The following is a 14,893-nucleotide window of genomic DNA, read 5'->3' as shown; positions in this document are numbered from 1 at the left end:
TGGTGGGAATGCAAATTAGTACAGCCACTATGGAAAACAGTGTGGAGATTTCTTAAAAAGCTGGAAATAGAACTGCCATATGACCCAGCAATCCCACTTCTGGGCATACACACTGAGGAAACCAGATCTGAAAGAGACACGTGCACCCCAATGTTCATCACAGCACTGTTTATAATAGCCAGGACATGGAAGCAACCTAGATGCCCATCAGCAGATGAATGGATGAGGGAGCTGTGGTACATATACACCATGGAATATTACTCAGCCATTAAAAAGAATTCATTTGAATCAGTTCTAATGAGATGGATGAAACTGGAGCCCATTATACAGAGCAAAGTAAGCCAGAAAGATAAAGACCATTACAGTATACTAACACATATATATGGAATTCAGAAAGATGGTAGCAATAACCCTATATGCAAAACAGAAAAAGAGACTCAAATGTATAGAACAGACTTGTGGACTCTGGGAGAAGGCGAGGGTGGGATGTTTCAAGAGAACAGCATCGAAACATATATATTATCTAGGGTGAAACAGATCACCAGCCCAGGTTGGGTGCATGAGACAAATGCTTGGGCCTGGTGCACTGGGAAGACCTAGAGGGATCGGGTGGAGAGGGAGGTGGGAGGGGGGACCAGGGTGGGGAATACATGTAAATCCATGGCTAATTCATTTCAATGTATGACAAAAACCACTGCAATGATGTAAAGTAATTAGCCTCCAACTAATAAAAATAAATGGAAAAAAAAAAGAAAAAGAAAAAAAAAATAAAGCTATACAATGCACTTGCCTTGTTGTTTCAATTTTCCCTTTGCTTTTTAGAGGCTCACACATTATTTCTACTCAAATATATTCACTTTTTCACTTTGTCCAACACAATCAGATACTGTCTTATGCCTGTCTTCATAATAGAGAGAAAAATGGAAGTTCCTTTTTAAAAGATGATATTTACCACTTGGTAGATTATATTATATAAAAAATATATACATAATATATGTGAATTATGAACAGTACATTCACAATATGTGAAGCCTGAACAACAATTTTAACAAGTTCAACAACTTCATGTTGAATTTCCAGATGTTCAACAACAATACGTGTACTGTGAACTTCCAGATGGTCAAGTTGGTTTTAGAAAAGATAGAAGAACCAGAGATCAAATTGCCAACATCCGTTGGATCATTGAAAAAGCAAGAGAGTTCCAGAAAAACATCTGCTTCTGTTTATTGGCTATGCCAAAGCTTTTGACTGTGTGGATCACAACAGACAGTGGGAAATTGTTCAGGAGATAGGAATACCAGACCACCTTAGCTGCCTCCTGAGAAATCGGTATGCAGGTCAAGAAGCAACCATTAGAACTGAATATGGAAAAACAAACTGGTTCCAAATCAGGAAAGGGATGTGTCAAGGCTCTATATTGTTACCCTGCTTGTTTAACTTACGTTATCATGAGAAACACTGGGCTGGAGGAAGCACAAGCCGGAATCAAGATTGCCGGGAGAAATATCAGTAACCTCAGATATGCACCACCCTTATGGGAGAAAGTGAAGAAGAACTAAAGAGCTACTTGATGAAAGTGAAAGAGGAGAGTGAAAAAGTAGGCTTAATTTTATATATATATATATATATATATATATATATATATATATATTGCTCAGGATGCATCTCAAAAGCATTTGTAGGAGGTTTTTGTGTCTCTACTACTGGGTCATTGATAACTATATCAAAAATGGGTTACAGATTTACTGAGCATGGCCCAACCCATCAGAACAAGATCCAGTTCCCCCCTCAGTCAGTCTCTCCCATCAGGAAGATTCCATAAGCCTCTTATCCTTCTCGAGGGCAGACAGACTGAAAACCACAATCACAGAAAACTAACCGATCTGGTCACAGGTACCACAGCCTCGTCAAACTCAAATAAAATATGAACCATGCTGTGTAGGGCCACCCAAGATGGACAGGTCATGGTGGAGAGTTTGGACAACATGTGGCCCACTGGAGAAGGGAATGGCAAACCCTTCAGTATTCTTGCCTTGAAAACCCCATGAACAGTATGAAAAGGCAAAAAGATAGGACACTGAAAGATGAATTCCCCAAGTTGGTACGTGCCCTATATGCTCCTGGAGGTCAGTGGAGAAATAATTCCAGAAAGATTGAAGAGAAAGATCCAAAGCAAAAACAACACCCAGTCATGGATGTGACGGGTGATGGTGATGCTGTAAAGAGCAATATCACATCTAAACCTGGAATGTTAGGTCCATGAATCAAGACAAATTGGAAGTGGTCAAACAGGAGATGGCAAGAATGAACATCGACATTTTAGGAATCAGCAAACTAAAATGGACTGGAATGGGTGAATTTGACTCAGATGACCATTATATCTACTACTGTGGGCAAGAAACCCTTAGAAGAAATGGAGTAGCCATCATAGTCAACAAAAGAGTCCAAAATGCAGTACTTGGATGCAATCTCATAAATGACAGAATGATCTCTTTTCATCTCCAAGGCAAGTCATTCAGTACCACGGTAATCCAAGTCTATGACCCGACCAGTAATGCTGAAGAAGCTGAAGTTGAATGTTTCTATGAAGACCTACAAGACCTTCTAGAACTAACAACCATAAAGATGTACTTTTCATTATAGGGGACTGGAATGCAAAAGTAGGAAGTCAAGAGATACCTGGAGTAACAAGCAAATTTGGCCTTGGAGTACGGAATGAAGCAGGGCAAGGTTTAACAGAGTTTTGCCAAGAGAACACATGGGTCATAGCAAATGACTAGACCATTCTGGTATGACCTAAATCAAATCCCTTATGATTATACAGTGGAAGTGATGAATAGATTCAAGAGATTAGATTTGATAGACAGAGTGCCAGAAGAACTATGGACAGAGGTTCATGACATTGTACAGGAGGCAGGGATCAAGACCATCCCCAAGAAAAAGAAATGCAAAATAGCTTACAAATAGCTGAGAAAAGAAGAGAAGCAAAAGGCAAAGGAGAATAGGAAAGATATACCCATTTGAATGCAGAGCTCCAAAGATAGCAAGGAGAGATAAGAAAGTCTTCCTCAGTGATCAGTGCAAAGAAATAGAGGATAACAATAGAATGGGAAAGACTAGAAATATCTTCAAGAAAATTAGAGATTCCAAGGGAACATTACATGCAAATATGGGCAAAATAAAGGACAGAAATTATATGGACTTAGCAAAAGCAGAAGATATTAAGACGAGGTGGCAAGAATACACAGAAGAAGTATAGAAAAAAGATCTTCATGACCCAGATATTCATGATGGTGTGATCACTCACCTAGAGCCAGACATCCTGGAATGTGAAGTCAGGAGGGCCTCAGGAAGCATCACTCTGAACAAAGCTAGTGGAGGTGATGGAATTGCAGTTGAGCTATTTCAAATCCGAAAAGATGATGCTGTGAAAGTGCTGCACTCAATATGCCAGCAAATTTGGAAAACTCAGCAGTGGCCAGAGGACTGGAAAAGGTCAGTTTTCATTCCAATCCCAAAGACAGGCAATGCCAAGGAATGTTCAAACTACTGCACAATTGCACTCATCTCACACGCTAGCAAAGTAATGCTCAAGATTCTCCAAGCCAAGATTCAGCAGTACGTGAGCAGTGAACTTCCAGCTGTTCAAGCTGGATTTAGCAAAGGCAGAGGAACCAGAGACCAAATTGCCAACATCCACTGGATCTTCAAAAAAGCAAGAGAGTTCCAGAAGAACATCTACTTCTGCTGTATTGACTATGCCAAAGCCTTTGACTGTGTGGATCACAACAGACTGTGGAAAATTCTCCAAGTGATGAGAATACCAGACCATCTGATCTGCCTCCTGAGAAATTTGTATGCAGGTCAAGAAGCAACTGTTAGAACTGGACATGGAAAACAGATTGGTCCCAAATTGGGAAAGGAGTATGTCAAGGCTGTGTATTGTCACCCTGCTTATTTAACTTATATGCAGAGTACATCATGGGAAATGCCAGGCTGGACATACCTAGTTGCTTTAGTTGTGTCTGACTCTGTGCAACCCTATAGACTGTAGCCTGCCAGCCTCCTGTGTCCATGGGATTCTCCAGGCAAGAATATTGCAGTGAGTTGCCAAGCCCTCCTCCAGGGGATCTTCCCAACCCAAGGATTGAACCCACATCTCTTATGTCTCCTGTATTGACAGGCAGGTTCTTTACTACTAGTGTGACCTGGGAAGCCCCCTACAGTAGGGCAGTCACACTGAAATAATCCCACTGAATACAGCTGCTGCTCTACCACTTTGGTAATGAAGGCTGGTATTTAAAAAATAAATAAAATCATTTTTTTAAAAAAGATTTAACAGCACTTAGTGTTTCCTGTGAAAGAAATGGCAACCCACTCCAGTGTTCTTGCCTGGAGGATCCCAGGGATGACAGAACCTGGTGGACTGCCATCTATGCGGTCGCACAGAGTTGGACACGACTGAAGCGACTTCGCAGCGGCAGCAGTGCTTCCTGTTAACAGCAATCCAAGTTGACTAGCTCTATTTGCAGTTTTAAATAAACTGAGAGCAGCAGGAGAGGATGACGGGGAGAAATGATGAGTCAGTCCTTAGATTTGAACATGTTTTTTGGTCTGAAAATACCATCATCATCAAGAACAGCAAACATCGGTTGAGCACTTAGTACTTGAGAGCATTTCTAAGGTCAGAGGAATGATTTTTAAATGTCACTCCTTAGTGTTGGGAGATTTATCAAAACAAAAAGTACACATCAGCTGGAAATTACTTGAACAGCTTTTTAAAAGACAAATGGGTTATTTAAATCATCCTCCTCATGTGTCTTCTAAGTTCTAAGAAAGTATTATTAATTTAATGTGGAATATGTATTCTATTTTTCATGCCTTTGACTTAGGATCATAATAGCTGCATTTTTTATGTGATAATACATGCTTAATTCATTTTATAATAGTTTTTAGAAACATACAGTACAGCAAATTATAAGGATCACATGTATTTTTTTCAATTTCAAAATTTGTCTCTTGAATCCATACCTTAAAATTACTTACCAGCTGGAGTGTCTTTTTTTTTTTTTTAAGATTCATTGAAATATTTCTTTTTAAATTTTTAAAATTGAAGTATAGTTGATTTACAATGTTGCATTAGTTTCTGCTGTACAGCAAAGTGATTCAGTTATACATATGTATACACACATTCTTTTTATAGCTTTTCCATTATAGGGTGAGTGTCTTGATTTGAATCAGCTGAAAAAGCATGCCCTCCCCTCCCCCACAGGGAGAGACGCATCAAGTCCTAGAGAAGTACCAACTTGTTAAAACCTCAGATACTTAGAGACTCGCTTTGGAAACCTGTTGCAGAGAGAATCTCAGGGAGAGAGGTATGAGGCAGCAAAGAAAGAAAGAAAAAAAAAGGCTAGAAGGGAGGTTATGTTCTAAAGAAATGGCTTTTGAAAAGGAAGGGCACTTCAGGATGTTCCAAGAAGAAGCTATTCTGAAACTTTGAAGAAGCTGCTGGCCCTTCTTAATTTCAATAGAGTGGTGAGAAAGTAAGTACTAATACTAAACTGAAGTCCTAAGAGAACCTTGAGTGGCTTAGAAGCATCATCCATGAGCATGCTCTGTATGGTGAAGTGGCCCCAAAGATATATGTTACAAGGTAATGTGAAAATAGAGTATCTGACTTGTATTTCAGTTTTGCTTCTTTTCTCAGCTCTGTATTTTACTGTTGTTTTATTTATTTACTTGGGGCTCATAAAGTGAATGAGAGAGAACTGGCATAACCAAGTCACCAAAAGTTTCAGCAAAAAGAAATATTAGATAGGAGTAGGAATTGGTACAACCTTTTTTAAAGGGAATTCACATTGAATTTCAAGGCACTTACAAATATTTGTAGCCTTTGACTCAATAATTCCACTTCAAGAAATCTGAAGGAAATAATTAAATGTGCATAAGAAAAACATCATAGTAAAAATCACCTGTAATTCCACTACCCAGAGACAATCACTCTAATTACACTCGTCTTGGTGTTATTTTCTTCCAAACTGCATTGTTAGGTTTCTCTTTGAGGCTACCATAACAAATCATCAAAAACAGAGACTTGAAATAATACAGACTTATTATTTTACAATTCTGTATGTCACAAATCAGATTAAGGTCTTAGGGGGCTAAAAATCAAGGTGCCTACAGGGCGGCTTTCCTTTCTGGAGGCTCTGGACAAAAATTCATTTTATTTCATTTTTAAGCTTCTGGAGGTCACCGACATTCCTTGGCTAAAGTTCTCTTTCCTCCAAAGCCAGCAATGTTATCTCTCTGTGCTTTCCATAAATATAGCTCCCTCTGACCACAGAGGGGAAGGATTCTCTGCTTTGAAAGACCCATGTTATTAGATTGAGCTCGTTCAAATAATCCAGGATAATCTCCCCATTTTAAGGCCCTTAAACATAAACACATGTGCAAAGTTCTTTCTTCCACGTAAGGGAACATACTCACAGATTTTGAAAATCAGGGCACTCAAAGGCATCTTTAGGGGCTTCTGTGGCGACTCAGACAGTAAAGAATCACCTGCAAGGTAGTAGACGGGTTTGTTCCCTGGGTTGGGAAGATCCCCTGGAGAAGGGAATGGCAACCCACCCCAGTATTCTTACCTGGAGAATCCCTTGGACAGCAACATGAATTTTGTGACTAACACTTCTAGGAGAGAGAAAGATAGGCATCTTTGGTTGGGGAGGCAGGCATTATTCTGTCTACTACACGAATGTTTTCATGTATATTCAAAAATATATATTTTCTAAAAGTAGAAACATAAATAATTTTGCATCATGCTCTCTTTCTATTTACACATGTATAATACCAGCATCCCAGAAGCCCCTTTCAGAACACTTTCTAGTCACTACCACCAAAGTAACCACTGTCTTAATTTATAACAGCATAGATTAGCTTTGACTGTTTTTGTAGTTATACAGAATGTATGCATTTGTATGTGGTTCTTTCTTTCATGCAACATTATATTTATAAAATTCATCTGTATTTTTTCATATAGTTAGCTGTAGGTTGTTATGTCTCTTACTCTGTAATATTCAGTTGTGTAAGCATACCACAATTTGTTTATCCATTCTAAATTGAGTATTTAGGAAATTTATATTTGGGGGCTGGTGAGCATATGAACTTCATGACCCAGATAATCACAATGGTGTGATCACTCACACTCACCTAGAGCCAGACATCCTGGAATGTGAAGTCAAGTGGGCCTTAGGAAGCATCACTAAGAACAAAGATAGTGGAGGTGATGGAATTCCAGTTGAGCTATATCAAGTCCTAAAGATGGTCCTGTGAAAGTGCTGCACTCAATATGTCAGCAAATTTGGTAAACTCATCAGTGGCCACAAGACTAGAAAAGGTCAGTTTTCATTTCAATCCCAAAGAAAGGCAATGCCAAAGAATGCTCAAACTACCGCACAATTGCACTCTAGTAAAGTAATGCTCAAAATTCTCCAAGCCAGGCTTCAGCAATATGTGAACCGTGAACTTCCAGATGTTCAAGCTGGTTTTAGAAAAGGCAGAGGAACCAGAGATCAAATTGCCAACATCCATTGGATCATCAAAAAAGCAAGAGAGTTCCAGAAAAACATCTATTTCTGCTTTATTGACTATGCCAAAGCCCTTGACTGTGTGGATCACAATATAAACTGTGGAAAATTTTGAAATGATGGGAATATCAGACCACCTGACCTGTCTCTTAAGAAACCTGTATGCAGGTCAGGAAGCAACAGTTAGAGCTGGACATGGAACAACAGACTGGTTCCAAATAGGAAAAGGAGTACATCAAGGCTGTATATTGTCAGCCTGCTTATTTAACTCATATGCAGAGTACATCAGGAGAAACGCTGGGCTGGATGAAGCACAAACTGGAATCAAGATTGCTAGGAGAATGATCAATGACCTCAGATATGCAGATGACACCACCCTATGGCAGAAAGTGAAGAACTAAAGAGCTTATTGATGAAAGTGAAAGAGAAGGGTGAAAAAGTTGGCTTAAAACTCAACATTCAGAAAATTAAGATCATGGTATCCAGTCCCATCACTTCATGGCAAATAGATGGGGAAACAGTGGCTGACATTATTTTGGGAGGGCTCCAAAATCACTGCAGATGGAGACTGCAGCCATGAAATTAAAAGACGCTTACTCCTTGGAATGAAAGTTATGACCAACATAGATAGCATATTAAAAAGCAGAGACATTACTTTGCTGATAAAAGTCAGTCTAGTCAAGGCTATGGTTTTTTCCAGTAGGCATGTATGGATGTCAGAGTTGGACTATAAAGAAAGCTGAGCACAAAAGAAATGATGCTTTTGAACTGTGGTGTTGAAGACTCTTGAGAGTCCCTTGGACTGCAACAAGATCCAGCCAGTCCATCCCAATGGAGATCAGTCCTGGGTGTTCATTGGAAGGACTGATGTTGAAGCTGAAACTCCAATACTTTGGCCACCAGATGTGAAGAGCTGACTCATTTGAAAAGACTGGGAAAGATTGAGGGCAGGAGGAGAAGGGGAGAACAGAGCATGAGATGGTTGGATGGCATCACTGACTCAATGGACATGGGTTTGCATAGACTCCAGCCATTGGTGATGGACAGGGAGGCCTAGCATGCTGCAGTCCATGGGGTCGCAAAGAGTCGGACCTGACTGAGCAAGTGAACTGAACTGAACCGAACTGAGCACATGAACAGGTTTCCCAGGTAGTTCAATGGTAAAGAATCTGTCAATGCAGGAAACACAGGTTCAATCCCTGGGTTAGGAAGATTTCCCCCAGAGTAGGAAATGGCAAGACACTTCAATATTCTTGCCTGGGAAATCTCATAGACAGAGGAGCCTGGCAGGCTACAGATTATGGGGCAGCAGAAAGTCAGCACAACTGAGTATGCATGAGCACTTGAACACAGTGTTTTGGTTACTAATATAAGAGAGGAATTGGTGTATCATAGAGCACACATATAATTTTAGCATAAGTAGATACTGCAAAGCATTTTCTGACGTGATTACACCTATTTCACTCCCATTAGAAATGAGTGACAGTTTCACTTGCTCTATAGTTTGTCAACACTTGTTATTTTTTTTTAATTTGAAGATACTTTATTATGCTCAAATTTTCCCATTACTTGTAATTGTAAACTCTAACTAGTCAAAAAGAAAATAAATAAAAATCTATATCTTCAGGAAACTTTTAACAACATAGTTTTCCTTTATATGCTTGTCAACTTTAAATTATTACAAGTTAGATACATTCAGTCATTACATGATACCAGGAAGATCAGCCTTAAAGATATCAATAATGTCTATACTGCTAAGTAAAATAATGGTAAAAAATGGTATTTCAGTTTTACCTTAAAAAAAAAGCAAACAGAGTCCAGTTTGTTAATGATGGGAATACAGACTTATCTTCTTAATCTTGGATATTAAATATTTGGACTTAAAAAAATAAATATTCCTGTTCTCTCAGATAGTGGCTGACATTGTCTTGGGAGCAGGCTGCCTAAAGAACCAGTCTCTCCTCCCTCAAGAGGGATCCAGGGGTACACCAAGCACAGGATCAAGAGCCCTTTGCAACACTTATCACCAAGCCCATGGAGCTACTAGCCCTGCCTTACTAAATTAAAGAGAGACTGAATCTCTTTCTAAGCATCAGGATGGCCATGTGGACGTCACCAGCAAGGCCATGTATGTGTACTACTGCTGAAAGATTTTTCAAATTGCTGAATTTCCCCTTTCCATTATTTTAAAAAATATTGTTCAGCTTTAGTGTAAAAAAGGGAGAGAGATTGGACAATTATATTTCTAAACACTTCCATCACCACCCCCACCACCAAAAGGGATTCTATTTTTATTACATGATCTCTACCTCCACAGTAAAGAATTGAGACAAAAAACAAAAACAAATCATGTTCTATTTCTGAACAAAGAATTCGGACTACCTAAATTATAATTCATTCCCTAGGAAGTCAATTTATTGGAAATTTCAATCAGTGTTCAAAAAGAATATCCTACCCAAACCATCCAAGGAAGACTTGTACTTTCTTAGACCAGCCACACAACCATGAAGTATGGCTTCAGTATTAGACTTGGCAATCCCAAACCCCTTTTTAAACTGTATTGGTTGCTATTTACTTAATTAACTTAGAACTTGATGTTTGGATTAGGCTGTCAGGTAACATTGGTTATCTAACTATTTAGCTGCGATTGTGTATCAGGTATGAAACCTGGTGAGTCATGTTATCAGATGTGCACAGAGCGCACGTGTGGATCTGAGTACAAACAAAGGTCAAAATATTTACATGGAATGTTGACCCTGACTTAAAAAGCTACTATTTTAAATTACGACATCTTTACATACAATTTGTTTTATGAATAGCCTCATATGATAATTTTTAAAAATATGCCTTTCAAATACTTGATAAAAATATATAAAATTTCACTACACTTATTTTTCTTTAAACAGGACATCTAAACTCTCTTTACAAATCAAAAGAAAAAATTTTTTTCTGTTTGAAAGTCACAGATGCGATGATTCTGAGTGGCAGGGTCTTATTGCATGCAAGAATGAGACACATATTCTCTTATACAACTATGCACATTTCTAGTATTTTGAGCTATATAATTTACTCACTGAAGATCACTAGTATCCTTTAAAGAGAGATTCTTGAGTGCACACACTGTGACTAAACTGCATCTATGTAAGAGAAACGGTTGCACTTTTAGGATAGTAAGAGGACTCCACCTTAATGCCAGTCCAGGTGCATCTACGATGATCCACCCAAAATACACCTAAACTGTCTTGTCTTGAGTTGCTCAACTCTGTAAGCTTAGCATCTTCAATGGCGAACATGCAAATGCAAAGGCAGCGACCACATCTGAGACCAGTGGAAGCACTGGACACCCATGTATATTCTCTAGCTAACTTTCTCTATAAAAAGTTCAACCTCCTTTTGGAGGTAGAGCTCTGTATTCAAGACAGTCAGAAGATTCAAAGTTCTGCTCAGAATACAGTACTGAGCACATTTTAATTCTGGATCTCATACTCAAACACTGTGTTTGAAATAAGACTGTAAAAAGATACAAACAAAACAAATATTCAGTTTTAACCAAGATTGTACATCTCTAACAGTGATATAGATTTAAAAAACCCTACCACCAAAATGGTAACTGATTTAATCATGCACTCTACAAAAAAAAAAAAAAAAGATAATTAGGAAAACTTCCCTTAGTTATGAATGTAACCAGCTCACTGGAACCCAATGCGTATCTGTCTCCAATTTGTCAAAAGTTCTTTTCAGCTCATTGAAGGCCACAGCAAGATCATCATTTACTATCAGTTCAGTCACTCAGTCATGTCCGACTCTTTGCGACCCCATAGACTGCAGCACGCCAGGCCTCCCTGTCCATCACCAACTCCTGGAGTTTATTCAAACTCATGTCCATTGAGTCGGTGATGCCATCCAACCATCTCATCCTTTGTCGACCCCTTCTCCTGCCACCTTCAATCTTTCCCAGCATCAAGGTTTTTTCCAATGAGTCTCCTCTTCACATCAGGTGGCCAAAGTATTGGAGTTTCAGCTTCAGTCCTTCCAATGAACATTCAGGACTGATTTCCTTTAGGATAGACTGGTTGGATCTCCTTGCAGTCCAAGGGACTCTCAAGAGTCTTCTCCAACACCACAGTTCAAAAGCATCAATTCTTCAGGGCTCAGATTTCTTTATAGTCCAACTCTCACATCCATACATGACTACTGGAAAAACCATAGCCTTGGCTAGACGGACCTTTGTTGGCAAAGTAATGTCTCTGCTTTTTAATATGCTTTCTAGGTTGGTCATAGCTTTTCTTCCAAGGAGCAAGTGTCTTTTAACTTCAAGGCTGTAGTCACCATCTGCAGTGATTTCAGAACCCAAAAAAATAAAGTCTACCACTGTTTCCACTGTTTCCCCATCTATTTACCATGAAGTGATGGGACGAGATGCCATGATCTTAGTTTTCTGAATATTGAGCTTTAAGCCATCATTTACTATAGTTTTGTCAAAAAGATGACCATACTGACTCTCCATTATCTGGGCAGATTTAATCATTTCTTGAAAGCTGTCTTCCATAAAGGGCTTTGCAGCACCTTGGTCGTCTCTGCTTGACATAATCTTTGCATTTTTTCTTGTCTCCCTCAAATGCCCTATCAACAGAGGCCTTATAAATATCACATATGGCTTATATTCTAGTATCCTTAAGTGTTTCATTGTATGAGGCTGAACATCCAACAAACTTTGTTTTTAGCCAGGACAGACCAAACTGAGTCTATACTTGTGGTGCAATAGTTGTTTTTATATTCACCATATTCAATAAACTTATTTCCTCTCAAACAAATGCTTGGAAATGAAAATATATTCAACACCATCATTCTCCTGGCTTCTTCTTGGTCTGGTGGTATAGGGCACTGTCACACCGTATTGCTGTGTATCACTGATCAGCAGCTTTCGTTTCACTTCATTCAAATCTACTCCAACAGGACCAACCAAGACCAACCAAGTCTGTATTTCTTGTTTGTCTACTGGTGATAGGGTGTTACTTCCTCATACGTGGGCACATTGGCTGTGTCATACTGGTCACTCTTCTTGCACTCATACATGGACTTATTTGTTTTCTTATCTTTCCTACTAAGATGAAAAGTTCTTCTAAAACCAGATGATTTCCTACTGGAAACTTTCAGGGGCTGGACTAATATTTCTGGTCGTCTCAGAGCCAGTCTCCTTTCCTGGAAAGGTTTAGAGGGATTCAGTCCTGCTCTGGGGTTGGCATCTCCTTCATGCTTTGCTTGCCACCATGTTGCATCATCTTGGCTCATAATCTGAAGAAGATCTCCCTTTTTGAAAGAAAGCCCAGCTTCCTTACATGGAATTGCTTTATCCTTATTAGGGTCGTAGTCAAAGACAGCTTTGATAAACATCTTGCCTTCCTTCGATGGTGCCTCTTCTTTGATGCTGTGTATAATCTTGAATGTTATTGCACCCTGAGACTGAGCCAAGATTGAGATTATTTCCTGGATCATTACCCTCGATAGGTATCCCATTCACTTCCCTAAATTCATCGCCAACTTGAATAATACCACTTCTGTCTGCAGCTCATCCTCTCATGATCCTGACCACCACGATGGCCCCAGTCTGTTCATCCTTTTTAATAGTGGCTCCCAGTGGTTCTCTATTTTTGACCAGGCAGATGATTTTCACCGAGTCTTCCTCATTGTCAATGTCATCGGGCATAGGAGGCAACACAGGATCATAATTCTTTTGAGCCACAGTGTCATGCACAGAGAGCAAAGCCTTCACCTTGGGTTTTGACAGTAGTTTCTCAGCCCCTCTCAGATCTCACTGTTTATTGGCTTGTTCTGAAGCTCCTCCACCAGGTCATCGGCCAAGGCTGCCGCGCCCTGGAGGATGGGCACGGGGTTCTGTTTCTCCTAGTAGTGAAGTTTCTCATGAATCTTAACTAGTGAATGCAGGCTTTTTTCACCGAACACATCCCAGAGGAAGGTCGGGTCTTTCTGGCTGTTCATGTGTGGCTGCATCTGGGCTGGCAGAGCCACCAACAGCTCATACAGACCTGCGTCGCTCCCTGAGCCTGTGGACAGAGCGGGCATGATGCTGGGGCCAGCCGGGTGCTGCCAACTCACTCCCCTGGAAGGCGGCCAAGATGCCAACCCCTGCAGCCACTCCCAGGCTGACTACCAAGGTCTGTGTGTCCCCGTGCAGGCCATTTCTGCTCCGGGTGGTCATGGCCACGACAGGAGCGCCCTCTCTGGTGTCTGCAGGCCGGGCCGAAGTACCGAGGCTGCAACCGCGGCCACCGCTAAGGACAATCAAGCAGCCTGCGGGTTCAGTGCTGCCGTGGCAGGCGCAGGACTCACGAGCCCAACACTTGTTATTTTCTATCTTTCTCATTTTGGCGGGTGGACTCAAACATTTTTATGTTTATTATTCTCATTGTAGTTCTATAGGTGTATCTTTGGGTTTTCTTAGTTGACTAAATACAGACCTTCCTCAGCTTACCATGAAGCTACATCTCACTAAACCCATTATAAGTTGAAGATATTGTTAAGTCAAAAATGCATCTAAGACACCTGAGTTCCAGAACATCTTCACTTAACCTAGCCTACCTTCAGTGTAGTTAGAACACTTACATTAGCCTACATTTGTTCAAAATAATCTAACACAAAGCCTATTTTATAATGAAGTATTGAATATCTCTTGTAACTTATTCAATACTGTATTGAAAGTGAAAAACAGAATTGTGTTTGAATTTGTGTTTGTGTATCAGTTGTTTATCCTCATGATCTCTTGACTGACAGGGACCTGGGGCTGGCTGCCATGCCCAGCATCATGAAAGCATATCACACCACATATCACTAGCCCAGGAAAAGATCAAAATATAAAATTTGAAGTACAGTTTCTACTCAGTGTGTACTGCTTTTGCACCACTGTAAAGTCAAAATATCTTAAGTCTGACCATTGTTAAGTTAGGGACAATCTGTAGTTATTTAGGAATGTGTTTTGCTTTTAATTATAACTAGTTGTGTCTTTTCCTTTCAATTGTTGTTAAGTTTTAGTTTTAGCACATTGTGATCAAATACTGTGGTCTTTATCATCAACGGATTTTGGAATTTGTGTTCTTTTAGAATCTAATGTATGATCAATTTTATAAATGTAAAAAGAGTGGTTGAAAGTAATATATAGTCTCTGTAGTCTTTTTTAAGTTTGCTATGACAGCCTGATTAATATTTAGATCATTTATTGTTCTTTCTACTTAATCTAAGACAGAAAGGGCGGATTAGAGATTTCCACTTCAATTGTGTTTCTCTCAGTTTCT

General features: G+C 39.7%; 1 pseudogene; it reads right to left on the bottom strand.

Moving 5' to 3' along the window:
* Positions 1-11,255: 11,255 nt before the first annotated feature.
* LOC110129373 (MAGUK p55 subfamily member 7-like) lies at positions 11,256-13,667 on the bottom strand (annotated as a pseudogene).
* Positions 13,668-14,893: the final 1,226 nt, after the last annotated feature.

The sequence above is a fragment of the Odocoileus virginianus genome, chromosome X, assembly GCF_023699985.2.
Source record: "Odocoileus virginianus isolate 20LAN1187 ecotype Illinois chromosome X, Ovbor_1.2, whole genome shotgun sequence".
In the NCBI taxonomy this organism is placed as follows: Eukaryota; Metazoa; Chordata; class Mammalia; order Artiodactyla; family Cervidae; genus Odocoileus; species Odocoileus virginianus.
The sequence above is the reverse complement of the archived record's forward strand: the minus strand, read 5'-3'. Positions and strand labels throughout refer to the sequence as shown.